Source organism: Lissotriton helveticus, chromosome 7 (assembly GCF_964261635.1).
Source record: "Lissotriton helveticus chromosome 7, aLisHel1.1, whole genome shotgun sequence".
Classification (NCBI taxonomy): domain Eukaryota; kingdom Metazoa; phylum Chordata; class Amphibia; order Caudata; family Salamandridae; genus Lissotriton; species Lissotriton helveticus.
Genome location: NC_136068.1, coordinates 1,296,460,371 through 1,296,479,849, shown reverse-complemented (window position 1 = coordinate 1,296,479,849; position 19,479 = coordinate 1,296,460,371). Strand labels below are relative to the sequence as shown.

At 45.2% G+C, this 19,479-nt stretch overlaps 1 protein-coding gene across 3 annotated transcripts in view; it reads left to right on the top strand.

Annotated features, from left to right (window-relative positions):
• The window catches only part of FBF1 (Fas binding factor 1), a 596,028-nt gene that overhangs the window by 497,922 nt on the left and 78,627 nt on the right, over positions 1-19,479 (top strand). The gene's annotated exons all lie outside the window — the stretch shown is intronic.

The following is a 19,479-nucleotide window of genomic DNA, read 5'->3' as shown; positions in this document are numbered from 1 at the left end:
GTCATGTAAGAAGAATTTTACAAAAATTGAGAGAGAACAAGTTGTTTGTCAAGTTGGAGAAATGTGCCTTTGATGTCACTGAAGTAGAATTCCTGGGGTTCGTGATCTCACCAGCCGGAATACTCATGGATAAACGGAAGATTCAAGCAGTCCTGGAGTGGAAGTCTCCAACCAGTGTGAAAGAAGTGCAAGCCTTCATTGGCTTTGCCAACTTTTATCGAAGATTTATCAGTGAATTTTCTCGGCGAATTCTTCCCCTCACAAGTCTATTGAAAAAAGGGGTGCAGTTTCAGTGGACCGAAGAGGCGGAGTCAGCATTCAAAGGTCTGAAGGAAGAATTCACATCAGCTCCCATCCTTCTTCATGCGGATCCATCCGAGCCGTTTTATGTGGAAACGGACGCCTCAGATCTGGCGGTTGGAGGAGTACTTTCTCAGCGAAATAAGAAGACGGGCCAATTACATCCAGTGGCCTATAGATCTAGGAAGTTGTCGCCTGCGGAAGTCAATTACACAATCACTGAAAAAGAACTGCTGGCAATCAAGGACGCCTTCAAGGAATGGAGACACTACTTGATGGGTGCTCATCATGTGGTTACGGTATTCACGGATCATCGAAATCTAAAGTTTTTGAAGTCCGCTCGGACTTTAACTCCAAGGCAACTTCGTTGGTCGTTATATTTCGCTGATTATGATTTTGTCATCACATTCAGACCAGGGGCGCAGAATGGCAAAGCGGATGCCTTGTCCCGGATGGGAACAGGAGAAGAAAAGAACCAAATTAAGACACAAGCGATTATCCCTGATTCCAAGATAATAAGTGTTGTGGAAACTCAGAGTGTGAAGGAACAGATAACTCGAGCCTTGTCTCCAGAGGACATGTTAGAGTGGACTCAGCAAGAAGGTGGCAGAGAAATATTAGATGGCCTACCTTACCACTCGGGAGCCTTGTATGTACCAACATCCGAATTGCAAAACCGGGTCATGAAAGAATGTCACGATAATCTACTGGCTGGACATAAAGGAGAGCTGAAGACTATGGATTTGGTGAAACGAAGTTATTGGTGGCCACACATGAATAAGGACATAGAGCAATACGTGAAAACTTGTGAGATATGTGCACAGGGAAAGTCAGAACGACAGGCACCCAAAGGTTTGTTACAGCCCTTACCCACTCCTCCTTATCCTTGGCACACCATTACCTTAGATCTAATTACAGAACTTCCCTCTTGTCAAGGTTACAATACCATCCTAGTAGTTGTAGATGCATACACCAAGATGACGCACTTTGTAGCCATGAAGGGAATTCCAACGGCCAAACAGCTAGCTACTCATTTTAGTGTGCAGGTTGTGCGGTTACATGGCATTCCTAAGATTGTCATTTCAGATCGCGGCTCCCAGTTTGTGTCTCATTTCTGGAGGGTTTTTATGAAGGCTCTTGGAACTGAGACACGATTCTCCACCAGTTTCCATCCGGAAACGGACGGACAGACTGAACGAGTGAATCAGGAGGTAGAACAGTACTTGAGGTTATTCACCTTAAAACAGGGTGGGGAATGGCTGGACTATTTGTGGGCTGCAGAATTTGCTCATAACAATGCCACAAATGTGTCCACGGGTTATTCACCGTTCTATTTGAACTATGGAAAACACCCGAATTTCTCCATGCTGGATGTTTCACTTCCAGTACCAGCAGTCCAGGATTTGGTGACTCATCTGTGTCAAGTACATGATTCTGCATCACAAAATTTGGAGCAGGCCAAGATTAAGTATAAGGGTTATGCAGACAGGAAGAGGAGAGATTTCCCACATTTGGAAATTGGAAGTGAGGTTTGGTTAAATACCAAGCATCTACGATTAAAGGGGAATAGGAAGTTCCAGCCTCGATTCATTGGCCCTTATCCTGTTGAAGAACAGATTAATCCAGTGACCTATAGATTGACACTACCCACGAAACTCAAGGTTCACCCAGTCTTCCATGTTTCGTTATTAAAGAAGGTGGTTCAGGGTTTGAGACGAGAGAGAGCTCCACCACCGATTCAGTTGGAAACTGGTGTGGAGTTTGAGGTAAAGGAAATTCTTGACTCCAAAATAGTGAAGGGGATCCTGTACTATTTGGTGGATTGGAAAGGCTATGGGCCAGAGGAGCGCTCCTGGGAGTTAGAGTCAGATGTTCATGCACCCAAATTAGTACGACTTTTTCATCTGAGGTATCCAACCAAGCCCAGAATGGGAGGACCTTCTTTGGTGGGGGGTACTGTCAGGATTCTCCCTAACACAAGGTCAGCAAGGGTCCTAAAGTCACGAAAACAGAATTGGAGCCCGATCACTTCCTGGTCTGACGCATGGAATTTACGAAATTCCAAGATGGCGGAAGGATCAGGGAAGTTAGCAGTCTAGTGTCTTGGGCGTTCTAGAGCAGAGTGCAGGTGACGCGCGCGCTCTATCAAGGCTGCGCACTTCACCGCGTATCTTGCCCGAGTCAGTTGAGGTATTTTAGCGAGTTTCAGGAAACGATAGTAAGTGTTCTGTTTAGAGTTCAGAGTATTAGAGAAGTCATAGTAGAAAGGAAATACACTACGCTATCACCCTGTTAGCGTTTAACGTCGAGAAAGAAGAAGAACTTTCTGTCAGAAAAGACGTGACAGAGAGTCTCCGATGCTGTGTCACCTTGCGCATTGCCAGCGGAACGTTAGTGAAACTGCGCGAGTGAACCTCCGCGTCCCAGTGACTTTCAGGAGCCTGCGAGCCTGAAGGGAGCCGAACTTCAAGAGCTAAGTCATAGAAAAGACTAAAAAACTGTACTGCATACGTGTGAAAGAGTGATATTTGACTAAACTGTTTAAGAGGCTAAGAGTACTCTATAGCTAAACATCAGTATGAACATTTGAACTTACAAGAGAAAAGTTGTTGTATTCAGTAGCATGTTCGTGAACCACAGAAAATAAGAAGATATGAGACGCTTACCTGGATGTTGTGAGAAGTATCACTTCAGCAGAAAGGGCAGAGAGATCTGAAGAAAAAGAATTAAAGAGTTAGAACAGAATTCCATGCATTTGAATTACAGAGAACAAGTCAGAAGAGGTTAATTCCTTCAAACACAAATAAGAGAAAGATTAAAGGTCAAGGAGTTGCAAATAGTGGTAGGTTAAAACACCAATTTCCTATTTACAAGCTTAGAAAGAAAGAAATTAGAGAGAGAGCTAATAAGAACATTGATTTCGTTACAGTGAGGTGAAACACTAAGAGCAGTCCAGATAAGAACAAAACTCTCAGAGAAATAGAAGAGAAGCAGGTCTACACAGTTCCTTGGGTATGTCTAAAAGTCAATGAGGGAAAAGGGAGTGTAGGGTATTGTTAAAGGTTCTCATAGTTTTTTGCATGTGCTTAGTATTCACAGAAATCTTGTTGGGCAGACTAAAAGCCTGAGGAGGATTCGCTAGAGTATCGAGGAACCAGGACCAGTCTCTTCTGTGCTTTACTTTCTTATGGTTGTTTTCTCCACTTTTCCCCTTCCCTTTTTCTGATTGCCTGGAGTTATGATTACACTCTGACTCCGGGTGATTGGAGAGAGGGAGTCGGAAAGTTAGCATCATCTGTTCCTGTCGACAAGAATTGGAATTCGTGGACTCTGACACAGATACTTACCTTCGGTAACGATGTATCTGGTAGAGAATATTCTAGCCGCAGATTCCTTCACAGCCCGCCCTTCCTCCCCGTTCTGCAAGGACCCTTTGGCTTGCCCTTCTGCACTCACCTCCCGGTGGATGGCTATGATGAGTGCGTGCATTCTTTCGCTCTTGTGACAAGACGTTGTCTTGCTTTTTGTTCCTCTGTAGGGGTTGGATCTATAGGTCTGTGCTCCTCTGCTCTGGTTGCTCCAGGATTGAGGCTGGCCTTCCTTCGTCTCTCCCTTTCCTCCCGCTTGTTCTGAAGGTCCTGGCCCCTCTGCGACCCTCTGTGTTTGGGTCATTTGGCCGTGCCCTTCCCTGGCTCCATTGGAAGGGTTGTCGCACTCTGTGCTGGGGTTGCCTTGGAGGTCTGTCGTTCCCTGCTTGTCTTGGAACTGGCTCCCCTTCATGGGTCTTGGTCGGGGTTGTAGTCCTGCTACATGTTGTCATGACATTTTGCATATGTTCCTTGTCTTAAAGGGGGTACTGTTTTCATAACTGGCAGGGTGGCTGCTCAGGGCTGTGCTCTGTTCTTTCTTCTTTCCCTGATTTTGGGTACTGCAGTGTTGGCACTGCTCCTTATGGTGTTCTTCGTCACCATTCCCTTTTCTCTTCCATTTTTTCTGCTGTTTCGCACACTGTTCTCATGCTTCCACGGTTTCTCTGCTGGTTCCGCGCTGTGGCGCCGAAAAGTTATCCGAAGAAAACTGACGTAGGCGCGCCGGGGTGGGACTTTTGTGACCTCGCTGACGTCATGTACGCGGACGACGCATGGGCGGAGTCGCGTGATGCCTTCCCCCCGCGCGCAGGGTGCTGTGGCAAAAAGTTTTCCCGATCCAGTTGCACGCCTGGGGATAATTCTACATTAAGGAATCTGCGGCTAGAATCGTCTCTACCAGATACACCGTTACCGAAGGCAAGCAACTCGTACATTAATTTGAGAAGCTATGGAATCCCTTTAAAAACCTATGTTAGAATCCAGCTTGGGGTGGTGGGAGCATGGGGGTTGGTGGATGGCCCAGCACATGCCTGACCTGACTAGGTGAGGTGGGTTATGTAGGGTCTCCTACTCGTCCTGTGTAACCGATTCGGAGGATGGGGCCCCTTCGCAGCTTTTTCCTGGGCGCAAATATGGGTGATCAACATGTAGCTGGGGGGGGGGAGGGAGTGGTGCTTGCTGTGGGTGGGCACTTGGTGACTAAGTAGCCATATTGGGGTCTGATCTGAAAGTGTAGACGAGCCAAAAATATTCTTTGAGTGTTTCCCAATGTGCTTGGGGTAGTGTCTGACCTGACCTCTAAATGTTTATCCGCCTTTTCAGTTGGGATCCCTTTAGCTGAAGCTCAGTATTACTCTGCACAGATTATTGGGGAGGATTGTGGGCAGCCCCCATGCCCTCCCCCACCTGGTTTAGTTTGTTTGTTTTTCGTTTTTATTTTTCCTTTTTTGTGTTTTTTTGTCTTAGTTTGTGGTTAACACCATGTCTATACTCATTGCTAAGGAATTGCTTTGTACTGTTTTCTGGCAAATCTTATAAAGATATGGTTTGGAGGAATTTTCATTTGGAACACAGTTATAACAGATTCCCTGGTTGAACCATGCACTTCAGGACACGGGCAGTCAAACAAATATGCCAGGTCACCAAGCATTTAAGTCTGGCACAAACAATTGTAATTGCTGTGTTAACAAACTGGGGGGCATTGAAATCTTTCAATTAAAGAGGCTGAAAGAGACTACTAGCTATAGATTCCTTACCTTGGAATTAACCCAAGGCGTCTGGACCTGGAGAAATTTTTTCATAGCAGTACCCCTGCGCGTCAATAGGTGGCGTCGGTCGACTCCGCGTTCAGCACGCTGACGTCAGTTTTTTCTTTTTCCGTGCCAGCCAGCGCAGATCCGGAGAGAGCGGTTGTTAGATCTGGGGGTCTCTAGTTGGCAGAGGTAGGTACCACTGTCCAAATAGGGACCCTTGCTTCTAGTCAGGGCAACGGGGATACACTCTTTAGATAACCCCTGCTCACCCCCTTGGTAGCTTGGCACGAGCAGACAGGCTTATCAAAGGCAATGTGTAAAGTATTTGTACCAACACTCACAGTGACATAGTGAAAACACCACAAATGGACACCACACCAGTTTAGAAAAATAATTATCTTTATCTAAACTACACAAGACCAAAACGACAAAAATCCAACATACACAGTTCAAGAACATGATTTTAAAAGAGTTCTAGGGTTTGCGTCAAAAGAATCCACAGTTGCGTCACGTTTAGCCCAAAGTACCTGTTTGTGCGACAAAAGTTCCAAATGGAAGCTGCAGCGTTGAAAAATAAACGATGCGTCACTCCTGAGACCCTGGGGAGGTGATGCGACAGCCCCGCTGGACGCAGCGGGCGTGTTGCGACAAATCCAGTCTGTATGGGGAGGGATGCGATACCTTGTATGGATTCCGGTGCGCAGGTTCGGTAGGAAGCGTCTCGCACAGAGACGATGCGACGATCCTCAGGACGGCGACGATTTCAGGTGCGACGGCGATGTGCAGCGTCGATCTTCTCCTCACGCGGCCCCTCGATGAGATGGCTCTGCAACGCTGTTCGCAGCGACGTGTTGTGGACTGCAAGCAAGCGGTTCGGCGATCTCACCCAGCGATGACAGGCTCTGCGACGATACTCGCAGCAACAGGAAACTTCCCACACCGATGCATTGGTTCTTGCAGCGGCAACAGGCACTGCGACGATCTCGATCTTCGCGGCGGCGGGAATTTCCTCGCACTGCCGGGGATTCGCTCCGCAAGCGAGCGATGAGTGAAAATTGCAGATTGTCTCCTTGTCCAGCTTCCCAAACAGCAGACACAACTTCCAGAGTCCGGAGGTACACGCAACATATGGTCACCCCCCCAGCTTTGGAAACCTCGACAAGACGCTGTTTGAGTCTGCCGTCTTCTGAATCCCATTCAATTTGGTGGCCGTTTTGATTTACCCAACGGACCTATACAATCCAGGACCCCCTTTTATTCATTGGGCCCCTTGCCGGTCGGATATCGGACTCCTTACGACTGCTTGTGAGAGAGCGACCCTTTACTAAGTCACCCTTGGATTAAAACGCGGAACGACACACCCGGATAATCTGAATTTCCACATAATTGTGTTTCCTATTATCCATTCATTTTTGGAATTTCACCGAGAAATCTTCGATAGGTGGCCCGTCCAGTCGTATTGACGTGACCCTATACGTTACCAGCGGTCCCCTGCCCCCATTTCCCTTGACCCCAGTCCTGAAGAAGACCCGCAGCAGAGGTTGTGAATTTCCCTTTTTGCGCCAGGGTCGAAACGTCGACTATCACGCCCCTATCATTCTGAGGCCTACATCATTAATTTGTCATTGCCCTTGCCCCTTCCCCGTTGTGCATGATCGAATTATATGGATAGTAAGTAATGTATGGGTAGGCTTCTTTGGTTGTCCAACTGAAAAAATTGTAATTTGAGTTGTACATAATTATCTTAAACCTTGTCTTTTTAGCTATTTCTCCTTTCAGTTCACTTGAGCACCCCCTTTTTTTCTTACTGCTGGCTGCAGTTTTTCCTTTTCTCTATTTTATGAACATGTAAATAAATTTGCTATTATACAAAGAGAGATCAAGAAAAATTGGTCTTTTGTATTGTTTGTGTTGGGTTGTTGCATTAATACTGTTTCTTGTAAATAATACATCTCCTCCTCTTTGACAGATTTTATCTGTTTACCTCAAAAAATAAGATTTACATTAAGTGAGAGTTTGAAGTTGTGTCAGGGACCACCTTGTTTCTATATATAAACTGTTACCCAGGTCCTTTGACTCATTGGGTCAACCCCATTGTTTTAATGGCCACAATTGGATCAAGCACTCTAGGAAGGGCAGAACTCCTACAGCAGAGTTCAGTGGGACGCTGTGGGTGAAGTCCTTTTGTTCCTGGGACTTCTTAACAGGAGGCCAGCTCTCCTCAGGCCCTTGGAGAGCCCTTCAAGCAAGGGGGCACAGCACACAGCAAAGTCCTTCCCCTCTCCTTGGCAGCAAAGCAACTGCAGGTCAGTCCACAAGCACACAGCAGGACAGTCCTTCCTCTTCAGTATTCCAGCTTTCTCCTTGGCAGAGGTTCCTTCTTGATTCCAGGATGATCTAATTTCTTGGGATCAGGGTCCCAATATTTATACCCCAAAATCCTTTGTCCTCTGAGGGCAGAGGGGCCTTTGCCCAGTCCAAACCAGTTCTGGAGCACTCTATTGACATGACTCCTTCTTTCCTTTCACAGTGCAGGGCAGAAACATCAGCCGTCCCACAGGAGGTGGAGCCAGCAATGTGGGGGGGAAAGCACAGCCCTGGAGCACGTTGCTGACATTATTCCTTCTCTCCTTTCACAGTGCAAGGCAGAGACATCAGACTCACCACAGCGGGTGGAGCCAGCACTTTGGGGGGCAGGCACAGTCCTTTTCAGGTCCCAGGTGCAACTCCTCCCTCCCATCTAGATGCAGATCTCTCTATTCACCACTGGGCGGACTCATTCTGTCTCCTAGACTCCCCCAGCCCTGTCACTCAAACTCCAGACAAGGAGTACACAACCTAGCAGAGGCAGGCTTGGCTAGTTAGGCAAGAAAATAACTTTCTAAAAGTGGTATTTTTAAACACAGAATGTTAAAATCAACTTCACTAGACGGTATACTCCTGTAGATGGAACACATTTTTGGCATGGTGCACGGCAAAGGCTGTGGATCCCCTCTCTGCCCCTCCTTCTGAGATTCTTTTGTTCCTCTTTTCTTTGGCCCAGCAGGGCTCTGCTCAGGGCACACTTAAGGGCTATCTTTCAGCCATCTCAGTCTTCCTTCGGCTGCCTGATCAGCCTTCTCTTTTCAAGAAAATGCTAAAACCAACAGAGTTACATACTGTGGCATTATAACAACTCTTGACTAAGAATGTGCGACATTCCAAATCAACTCTCAACAGGCCGATAGAAATGCAATATTTTTTTTATTTATTGACATTTGTTTAAGGATGAACATGGAAATACTTTTATTCCACTGGTGCTTCGACATCATGAAAGACGTTATAAATCATTACTGACCTCTTTTCTCCTATTCTTTTCGTAATACCTCAGTGGGACTTGAACCTAGTTCTGACATACCTTATGTGCTCTCCTTTTGAGTCACTACATAACTGTCCTCTCAGACTATTAACCTTAAAGACTGCTTTCCTAGTGGCCAACACCTCTGCTCGCAGGGTAAGTGAGCTTCAGGCTCTGTCCTCTAAGCCTCCTTTTCTTGCTGTTCATCAGGACAAGGTTGTCCTAAGCCAGGGTTCTGTGATGGGTTTTTAAGTTTACAGGAAGAATGGCGCTCGTGCTGCTAACGGAAGTGTGAGAAGAAAAGCAACAAAGGGCCAACGGTGCTTCAAGGTCAGAGGAGACCCAAAAACCTCTGCAAGTAGTGGCAAGGGCCCATTTCAGTGAGAACAACAAAGTCCTTTGCACACGTTATTTGAAGTGAAGATAAGAGGGACGGGTAGTGTTCTCTAGTCGTCTAACACGACTAGAGGACACTGCCCGTCCCTCCGTCGCCCGTTTACACAGATTTCCGGAAAGACGGCTGTACCCGCCCGTCTCCATTTCTATATAGACGGCCTAAGGACACACTCGGAACGTTACTTTATCGTTACCCGCCCACGCCGGGTTGGAAGTATCACCGGCCTTTTGCTTTTCTTTGTAGACACCCGACAGCCCTGAAGAGTCATGGGTCCAGTGCCCGCTTGACGAAACACGTGTCGGCTGGTTGCTTTTCTTTGATGTCATTCTTCCAAAAAGGAAGACTCAATACACTTAAATTGGGATAAAAAAAATATTTATCTGTGTCCATCTTGTTTCTCTAGAATACGTATTTCTTTTCACAATTGATGATACTTATCTTCACTTCAGATAACGTGTGCATATGACTTTGTTGTTCTCAAGGTTGTCCTAAGTCATTGGTCAAACCATCACTTTGCCCACCTTCTTTCCGCCTCCACATCCTTCAAGAGAGGAAGAGAGGCTCCACCGTCTGGATCCAAAGGCAGTGCTGTCTTTCTATCTGGATAGCACAAGACAATTCTGGGTGGGTGACCAACTATTTGTTGGCTATGTGGGCGCCAAAAAAGGCCGGGCTGTGCAAAAGCAGACAATCTCTAGGTGGGTCGTTCTTTGCATTAAAATTTTATACTCTTTGGCAAAGAAGGAGCCTTCTATAGCATTGCACACCCATTCCACCAGGGTGACGGCAGCCACTACTGCTTTGGGACGTGGATTTCCCCTTCATAATCCCTGCCAGGCAGCCATGTGGGCATCCCTGCACACATTCCCCAAACACTGCTGCCTGGACTCTCAAGTCCGGAAAGACGGATTCTTCGGCCGTTCTGTTCTCCAGGACTTCCTGGTGTGAACTTGGTTCACAGACCCACCTCCAGGGTTGGTATTGTTGGGGTATCTATTCTAAGGTAAGGAATCTATAACTAATAGGCTCTTTCAAATGAACAAGTTACTTACCTTCGGTAACATATTATTGAAAAGAGACATATATTAGTTATAGATTCCTTACCGCCCTGCCCATCTTCCCCGTTCTGCAAACTGACTTCTAGGGCTTAAGGACTCCCTTTCAGGGCCCTAGTTTTGTGCACCAGTGGTGAGTGTCTTGCATGGTTCTGCGCTTCTGGCGTGGAATGCCTTATAAAGAACTGACGTCAGCGCACGAGGGCGGCATCCAAGTACATACAGCGACATCATCCCGGCGACCACCACGACGAACACGGAGTTGACAGACGCTACCTATCGACGTGCAGGGGTACTGCTATGAAAGAATTTCTCTGGATCCAGTCTGACGCCTGGGCGTATTTTAAGGTAAGGACTCTATACCTAATATATGTCTCTTACAGACATATCATCACCGAAGGTAAGTAACTTGTTCTATAGTCTTCTCAATTTTGAATTGCCTGCCCATGTATGATTATATAGGCTGACTGGCCAGTATAGATGACCTTGGAGGAACCATGTTTTGAGTTTGAGGGCTTTTACCATAACGGTGGAGTTTCTTGGGCAGAAAGGTGGGCGCGCTTTTAAGCTCAGAGTTCAAAAAGCCTCTTTGTATGTCAGTTTTAACTAGGCCCGTCCTAAAGAATTCAGAGTTTTATAACTTAGCTTGTAAACTCAAGCAGTGAATTTGAAGAGGTGTGGTAACTCGAGTCATCTAATGGACAGCAGGGGGCAGAAGAAGCAACCTCGTGTTTAAGTCCTGAAGGTTTAAATCACTTTGAAACATCATACTGTCAGTTAGCTCATGGTTCTCTACCACGGTTCCAATCCTGTCCTATGTCCAACAGTGTGGCGACAATGGAAAAATGGAAAAGTAGGCCAGGAGAATGAAAAATGATCATCACGTTTCAAGTAGATGTTAAAATAATGGGGTGACAAAGGATGTCCCAGCGGTACTCCATAGTCTACTTTTACTGGCTCAGAAAGATGCAATGCTGGCCTCACCCTTTGTTCTGAAGGATCAGGTAAGAAAGAAACAATCAAGTTCCACACCTTATATGTATGGTCGTATGTGGGCCACTAGAAAAGCAATGGTTAGTGCCAAGATGTAAGTGAGAATGGCAACATGAATGGAATCTGCTCATGTCTAGAACAGAAGACCTAATACAAGAGGAAGAAGAATTTTCTTTTATTTTTTTTTACATCTGATGTTTCTGACCACATCTGTTTTGGGTATCTTAGATAGCCATTGGAAACACGCTAATGTCCAGCAGTTAGGAGAGACAGTGCAGTGGATTTTAAAAAAACCTTTTCAAAATTTTGGAAACCTACTCAGTATCTAAGAACCCAATTGATGGCCTCTACACATTTTTTTGTTATCATAGAAGTTAGGATTTCATCAAGGAACGATGAGCCTTTAGGGATGTTAAATAGCTGAGCCATTTCTACTAGTTTAATTATTTAAACATAAAAACCTTTTCATTATTTTCCTGCATGGAGACACAAGTGTGGTAAACTTCCCTTTAATCCCACATGTGACTGCTGTTAATTGTGTAGGAATGTATTGCATGTATCAAGAAGAGTGATCTACAAGTAGCTTCAGCGATCCCCGCCCATCTGAATCATGAATTGCCATCGTTCAACCCAACCAGGAATGAGACACGATCGGTCCGGTCTCCTATGAAGAGGCTTCCTTGCCCTGGTTTAGCAAACAATCGAGCACCCTACTCAAACAATTGAGCACCCCGCTCAACGCCTTAGGATATTGGTTACCGTTCCTTCCCTAAATATACAGCGCTTGGACCAGAACTGTCCTATACAAATTGTGAAATATTTCCAAGACAAGCATATTATTTTTCTGTCCTGAAGATGATGCCAATTATCTCAGTCTAGGCATCGAAACGTTGTCGACATACTAGCGTCATATGTATAAGAAAAAGTGGAAAATTAATACAATGATGCTCTGAAATGTATTTTCGTCTGTTCACTGAATCACTAGTACACCGACCGCCTCGTTCGTTCTAACCTTATCCCCTTATTTTGTCTTGTCCCCTGTGGGTTACTGGTTGTACCCACTGTGTAAAAATCCCTGTGTTATTTTTGCAATTTACTTAAATTAAAAATCCTGTCCGGCTGGACAAAGGTCATACTTACTATTGAGCGTATGTCTATCATTTGTCAAGATCCCTGAACTACTAGGGACCATTGTTCTTTGAACTACAAGTAGCTTCAGGCACATTTAAGGGAACTTTGATATGTTATTCAACATAATCTCTATAATCTCTTTTAGTTTAGAAAAAGGCCTATGTTTTAAAAAAAAAAACGTAATAAAAAGTGAGGCCTTCTTCAGCCACTAACAAACACTTTCCATTCTATTTTTCCTCCATTTCTTTTTCTGGTGGTAGTGGTCTCCTTTGAGTCAATCCAGGGCAGAATCAAATAGTAGAGTTACATTAAAAACGGAGTCCTCAACTGGCCAATTACGTCTCAGCAACAGAGTAATGCTTTGGAGGTCATGCACATGTGTGAGCACACTATTGGAAGCTGAGAGCATGCTCTTCAGTTGGCATTTAATTGTAACTGCCAAACAACTTTCACCCTTGTTTTCCATCTCTGCGGCATGACGTTCGGGGATTCGAGGCACCCTGGCTCCCAGGGGTGCTGTTGATTTTCTTCTGGGCTTCTCAGGTCCTCTTTCCTTGATGCCAGGTTTATCCTGTGAAAAGGAGAGAAGGGCTAGTAGTGTCTGACCTTATGTCAGTGCAGCTTGTGATTCTCTACCCCTGTGCTTGTCTCCGAATTGGACTTTTGCCTTGGCAGCTGTTTTAGTTGTGACCTGTCTCATCAATCGCATCAATTTTGGCACCTTGTTTCTTTTCGGGTCTTCAGTTTGGGACTTTGGATTGGTTGGACTTGCCTGACTGTCAACCATGGCGCCTTCGCCCTCCAGCATGCTATAGTCTTGAGGGCTCACACACCAACTGTCAGTCGCACCCTGAGGTCTGACGGTGGTGGGGGGAGGAATCCTATGTTTATAGGAAACGTGGACATGTACAGATTTTGTATGTGATGATTATTTCATAATTTCCTGTAAAGCGAGGGCTTCTAATAGTGGTCATGCTAGTGGGGCCGTGGGGGGGGTCGATCTTATTTAAGAATGCTGTGAACTGGAATCAAGAAGTTTTATTCATCCATCAAATGTATACCTCTTTTGAGATTGGTCCTTCAAGATGAGAGAGGTTGTCTATCCTTCTTCCTCTTAACAAATATGTTTTTTCCCCTGATAAATCCTTTTATTATCTGCTGAGTTTATTTCTTACCTTTGTTTATGATATTAGTATGGTAGTTGATTGTCCTTTGGTAATAATCATGGGTGATTTAAACTCAAAGGTCTCCAACTCTGCTTTTTCGACTTTCGCCAATATAAAAAAAAGAAGACGCGTGGTCTATTCCGGAGATATTCTTACCGGAAAAGATTAGAACAGATAGGCACGGTTTCTTCTTATTACATAATCTTAGGAAGTATGAATTGGTGCTTCTGAATGGACCGATCTCAGATGGTGATCTGGCCTCTTATACTTTTCATTCCACCTCTAAGCAGAGTTTACTTGATTATGCGATAGAGTCCTATCAGATTTTTGGGGCTTGCTACAAATTTACTGTGCTTCCAACCGACATGAGCGATCATAGCATAGTGGTTATGACACTTGCCATTACCATTCAGGAACTAGTGCCCTGGAACCTTTTAAATGTTGAGATAGGCTATAAGTCGAACAGGTGTACCTTCTGGACTGCTAAGAACCTAGAGACCCGGAGCTAAAATAAATTAAAGAACTATACGTTAGACTAAATGAGTCTCCCTGCTGTGCCCCTATAATTTGTTTTGAATCACACATGATGGGCTTTCATAATCTAACCTCAAAAGATAAAGGTTCTGTTCGACTTGGCACCATTGGCGTGGGTCTCCCTTCCATTTGTGCTGTTGCCTCATCTGTTTTTGCTGGTCTAGATGCTTTGGGCAAGTGCAAGTGCTCCCTATTGTAACTTTTTGTTATGGATTAGTGATTCCATGATTGGTTATTTGATTTACTTGTCAGACCCTAGTACAGTGCACCATGTGTGCCCAGGGCCTGTAAATCAAATGCTGCTGGTGGGCTTGCAGCACTGATTGTGCCACTCACAGAAGCAGCTTGTAAAATGTGGCTCAGGGCCTGCCTTTACAGAGCCTGTGTGCAGTTTGGGACTGCCATGTCGACTTGGCCAGTGCACACACTTGCCAGTCCCAAAACCTTCCCTTTTCTGCATGTTAGTCACCCCTAAGGTAGGCCCAAGGTACCCCTGTGGGCACGGTACATTGTATGTGAAAGGTAGAACCTGCCATGTTGTGCATGGCATGTCCTGATAGTGAAATACTGCCAATTTCATTTTTCACTATTGCAAGGCTATCTGTTCCCATAGGCCAGAATGGGCAGTTTGATTATAACATCTTATAAACATAACTGACCCAGGGAACAAGATAGGAAAATAAAGTTTAGTATGCCTGAACTCGGAATGTTACAGTGTATCTTTTAGTGTGGGTGATTTTAACATTCTGTGTTTGAAAATACCACTTTTAGAAAGTAGGTATTTTCCTGCCTGCCTCTTCTAGGTTTGTGTATTACATGTCTGGCTTGTGAGTTACAGGAGCTGGGAGAGGGCTGCGGCCCCAGCAGTCTGATGAGTCAGGGCTGGGCTGAATGGGACCTAGGTTGAATTTAGAGTAGCGGGAAGAGTTTTCCTTTCACCTGCCTGGGCCAGGTATGCTTTCAACAATGCTGTCTCCACCTCCTGCCAGGAAGCTGCACCAGTGAGGACAGAACTGGTTTTGGCTGGGTACAGACACTCTCTGCTTTCAGAGACAAAGGATTTGAGTGTATAAAAAGGGGACCTTTGCCAAGGAGAAGAGCCAGTAAAGCTGAAGGAAGATTACTGCCCCTGTGCTGTTTGCTGTTTGGGGTTGGCCTGCAGTGGTTACTTGTTGCCAAGGAAAGGAGAAAAAGGACTTTGCTGTTTGCTTTGTCATCTTGAGGAAGATCTCCAGGGGCTTGAAATTGAGCTTGCCTAATGCCTGAAGTCTCAGGGACACAAAGACTTCACCCCCAGCTCCCCTGAATTCCCTTGCTGGGAATTCCAACCTGCAAAGAGGTGCCAGCTGCTGTTTAGGACCTCTAGAGACGGTTTGTTGTTGGGAGCTGGAAGATCGATACAACGAGGAAGAAGCGTTTTGCATCCCCACCGATTCCCGACGCATCGCCCAGTCACAGAGAACAAGCCTGCCACATCCACACTGAGACCCGACGCATCGCCGAGAAGATCGTCACAGCACCTGCAGTGCGGCTGCAAACGTTCACGCATCGACCAGATTGTCGCATCGCATCAAGCCGCCATTTTGTCGCAGTGCGCCGGATCGTCTTCACGCATCGAGGCGCCATCTTGTCGCATCGTAACCGGAACGCAATAAGAAACAGACTCATCCCCTCCTCTCCGGTAAGGAACGGACGCATCGCCTCCCCTGTGTTGCAGTAAGGAACAGGTGCGCCGCCTCCCCCGAAGCAAGGAACTGATGCTTCGCCTTCCCTGCGATCCTTTTGTTTGTTTTGCGTGACGCATCTAAGGTACTTTGTTGGTGAAGTGTCGCATTTACAACTTGCATTGAACTGAACCATTTCTACCATTGAAGAGCCTATTTTTGATACCAACGTCACTCTAGCAATGTTTTGTCAATCTATAGGGTGAAGATTCCACCTTCTTTATGCTACGCATGTGAGGTGTTGAATATGAGATTTTGACGGTTCTTTGAGGTGATAGAATGTCACATTTTAGTCAGATTGTATTTTAAATGCTTTGCTGCCTAACATGCCCTACATGTGGAGTTTGGACTTTTGTCAACTTTTACTTATGCAATGGCCACTTCAAATCTGGGTGGAGAGGTGAGAGCTCTTCGTGCAGCACTCAAATGTGAAATGTTTGTTCTCCAAAACGAGAAGAGTCCTTTGTGTTGGCTAAAGGAACTTTTGGGATTAACTTGAGTGTAGGCTCTTTTATGCCTTAATCCCCTATATAAATCAGGACAGAGGCATTGCTCTATATCAGTCAAATCAGCAAAATCAGGTAGTGTAGGAGAGCAATCTCAGGGAAAAAACAACCTTATCTTACTTGGAATCTCCCTCATGGGATCCGAAGATTTATCTAATTGTTGAGAATGCATTCTCTTCCCCTACTTATTATCTCAGTTATTTGGTATAAAGTCCCGAAAAATGAGAGATTATGTGTGCTATGCCACCTGCACTTACAAGATCTTAATTGGGTTATATTTGCATGTCCTATGTTGCACTATGCAGGTCGTCACTTTGTAAGGCCAGTGTTTCTTGAATATAATATTCGATCAGTATCTGAGACCCACAACTGCTTAATGTTTCCACATAATGCAATGGTATGTGCCAAGATCTTACAATGTTTTTTTTTTAATGTTTTTTGGATTTGTACTAATGAAGTTCTATTGTTGTAATGTATTTAGTCTATTTTATAATTTTATTGAACTAGAATGTATAACTATGTATTGTATCCTTGTATTTTGTATATTTGATATTACATTGTATGGACCTCCATCGAAGTTCCATATCATAAATAAATTGATTGTTTGGAAACATCATATACGAGGCATATGAGCTGTAGGTCACATGCTTTAGCATAGATCGCCATCTGGTGTTGGGCCTGGATGTTTGCACTTTGTTTTTCTTTGAAGACGTTTTTGTAGTCATGAGGTAGGTGACTCCTCCTTTCGGTGATCGTGCGCATGGGCATCGACTCCATCCCCAGATTGCTTTTTTTCCGCCATCGGGTTTGGATGTGTATTGCTGCGCTCCAGTATAGTTTTCGAACCCCTTCGACGCGCAATCCTCTACCCTCAACGGTATTGTCTTTCTATTGCAATTTCCCATTCGACGCGTATTGTGTACACTGTTAAAACCTTCAATCGGGAACTTTGAGCCGGGCCGTTGGGCCTACCCGTGTCAACCACGCCAGCAGTCGATGGAACAGACTCCGTTCAAGCTATGTCCCGGGAGTCGTGCTAAGTTTCCACGCACGACTTGAACGAGATCTGTAACCTGTGAGTATCCCCAGAACACGAAGAAAAATCCTGCGAAGCGTGTCGATAATTCCGATCAAAGAAAACCATCCGTGATCTTCGGGCTCGACGCCACGAGATGCAGCGCGGCAGCGCTCCGTACATGACATCTTCGGCAAAGACCTAGAACACCGTCCAGCCGCAGAAGCCGAAGAAGAAGAACTAGTCTCTGTGTCCAAAGCTGACTCCGACATGGAAGAAGACCTGAATGTCACTCCGGGTCAATGTACCGTGAGTACAGATCCCATGTGCCCACTCAAACAAAAGCTAAGTCTCCAGTATCACCCTCTCCCTCGGGCTCCACTCATCACAGAGAAAATGTTTCAGATGCCCCGCCCTTCAACCCGGCTATGAAACATAAACACAAACCTTCCGTCTCAGACTCGAGCCGGCCCCTTTCCAGTGCCGAACCAACACCTTCGGCACCTAAACATAAGGAGAAACATGTGCCACTTCCCACGCCGTTGTCATCAAAGACACCTTCGACACCGAAAACTTCGGATCCGAAAACCTTCAAAACAAAAGTCTGGAACCAAAATCATCGAAGTCTAAAGCCTCAGAGCCTCCACGCAGAAAAGTTTGGAGCCGGAACATACCACTCCGAAGACCCCACAGCCTAAATCGGCTAAAACTAAGCACTCGCCATCCAAAGATATTGAGCCCAAATCTTCGACGCAGAAAGCCACTTCTAGAGGAAAAGATACTCCTTCCAAAGAACTTCCATCCGAAGACACACCTCTGGATCCAAAACAAAAAAGACTCAGTATTGATTCCTAAGGATCATACCCTTAGATGACATCTGCAAGGCTGCAACATTGTCTAGACCACACACATTCACAAAGCACTACATTCACAAAGAACAACAAGCTAGTGTGGGCCAAGCAGTTTTAAGAACACTATTTCAAACCACTTCAACAGATACAGGTTAGTCACCACTGGGAACATAACTGCTGTATAGTCTATGGTAAAGCATATGATCTACAGCTCATATGCTTCGAATGGAAAATGCGACTTACACAGTATGCATCTGTTTTTGGCATATAAAGCTGTAGATTCATATGCATCTACCCGCCTTCCCGGGTACCTTTATCTGTTGCAGTATTATCTTACTTAGATACACTATACATGGACATCTTTTTTTCTACTCTAACTAACTCCGTCATCACCCTTATGGCAAAACAATCTGGGGATGGAGTCGATGCCCATGCGCACTATCACCGAAAGGAGGAGTCACCTACCTCGTGACTATAAAGACTTCTTCGAAGAAAAACAAAGTGCAAACATCCGGACCCAACACCAGATGGCGATCTATTCTAAAGCATGTGAATCTACAGCTTTATATGCCAAGATCAGATGCATACTGGGTAAGTAGCATTTTCCTTCCATTCTTATTTGATATTAAATCTTATATAAAAAGTGCCAAGAGTGGTGTTGCACAGTGGGGATATATTGTATTGGAACCCTCGAGAGAACCATGTGCATTTACAGAATATTAAAGAGAGATAACCTACCCCCCCCCCCCCAAAACCATCATGCCCACTCCATGTAATGTCTGGGTAGCATCTCACTCAGACCTCCACCCTCAGTTGAGTATGTCATATTTGTTTTTCTGGAGAATAACCTTTCAAATGGGGTGGTTATAGTTTGACAGGTTTAACGAGCTTCTTAGATGGAAGAATTCCCCATCATCCAGTTGAAATGGTATTTTCTTGAGGTGGCTTCAGAGACTCAGATAGTAAAAACCTATTTCTAATGTAATTTCATAATTTCTTTTTATATAGTGTAAAATACTACATTTTTGCTGTTTCTAAGCACTCTATGTAGCAGATGTCGTTATACACCAATATATGGTGCCACAGTTGGCCACCATAGATTGATGGAAGACCGAGTCTCTTTGCCCGGAATCCAGAACAGCTCATCTGCTTGACACCAGACACTCACTAAACTTCAACTGTGAGACTTCTTTCCGAGTTCAACTGATCTAATATCTTCTCTGTGTCAGAAATCTACCTTGTACTTTTGTTTGTGAGCAGAGGAGGAGGGGTTGCATTTGCTAAATTATAGCCTCCTACAGTGGTAGGACAGGGCAGTCCAGTGTACACACTTCTGCTAGTGCCCATA